Source organism: Penaeus monodon, chromosome 33 (assembly GCF_015228065.2).
Source record: "Penaeus monodon isolate SGIC_2016 chromosome 33, NSTDA_Pmon_1, whole genome shotgun sequence".
NCBI lineage: Eukaryota > Metazoa > Arthropoda > Malacostraca > Decapoda > Penaeidae > Penaeus > Penaeus monodon.
In genome coordinates, this window is record NC_051418.1 from 19,881,097 (window position 1) to 19,881,878 (window position 782).

Consider the following 782-nt stretch of genomic DNA (forward strand, 5'->3'; position numbering starts at 1 on the left):
TTTTCTTTAGAATATGCCTTGATTTCCATTTAATGATAAGTCCTTTGCAAGATCTTTACATTGACAAAAATGTAAAAGATCTATGGTTCATGTTTTTAATTAATTTTGGAAATATAAATGATTTGATTTTGAAGACAAGTTGAAGTCAATGACACTACAAAAATCAAATCAGTTTAAAATGATTTTATCAATAAGTTTTTTGCCTGTAATTTATATCTAAACTATCTTTGGAATCCTGTAAATAGTCACTACATTCTCTTTTCTTTCATTCCAGTTGCCCTAGAATTCATCAATTAGTAAACCATTAAGAATGAAGATAGAAGTCAAGACAAAAAAGAAACCTGCTGTACCTTCAGTAAAGACAATGGGGGGTCAAAAAGAAAGCCACAGATCTTCTGGAGTTGCAGTGAAGGGGAAGAAGGCAGCCATTAAAAAGGTGGGAAGACGGCAGCCATTACAAAGGAGGGGGAAAACGGCAGCCATTACAAAGGAGGGGAAGAAGGCCGTTGCATCATCTGCAAAGGAAGCAGTAGCCAAAAAGAAGACAGCCAAGGTGACTCCAGCTACTAAGAAGGTACTGTTTGTAGATTCAACGGAGAAGGTGGATGTCAAGCCCAAAAAGGGAAGAAAGGGGAAGCAAATGGAGAAGGCAATGTTGCATCTGTCAGCAGTGAAAGAGGACCCAAGAAAAAGCAAAAGGTGGATGATAAAGGCAGTAAACCCGAAGAAAAAAGAAGAGGATGAGGAGAAAGGTGGACTTAAGATGTTCCCTTCATCTGTGT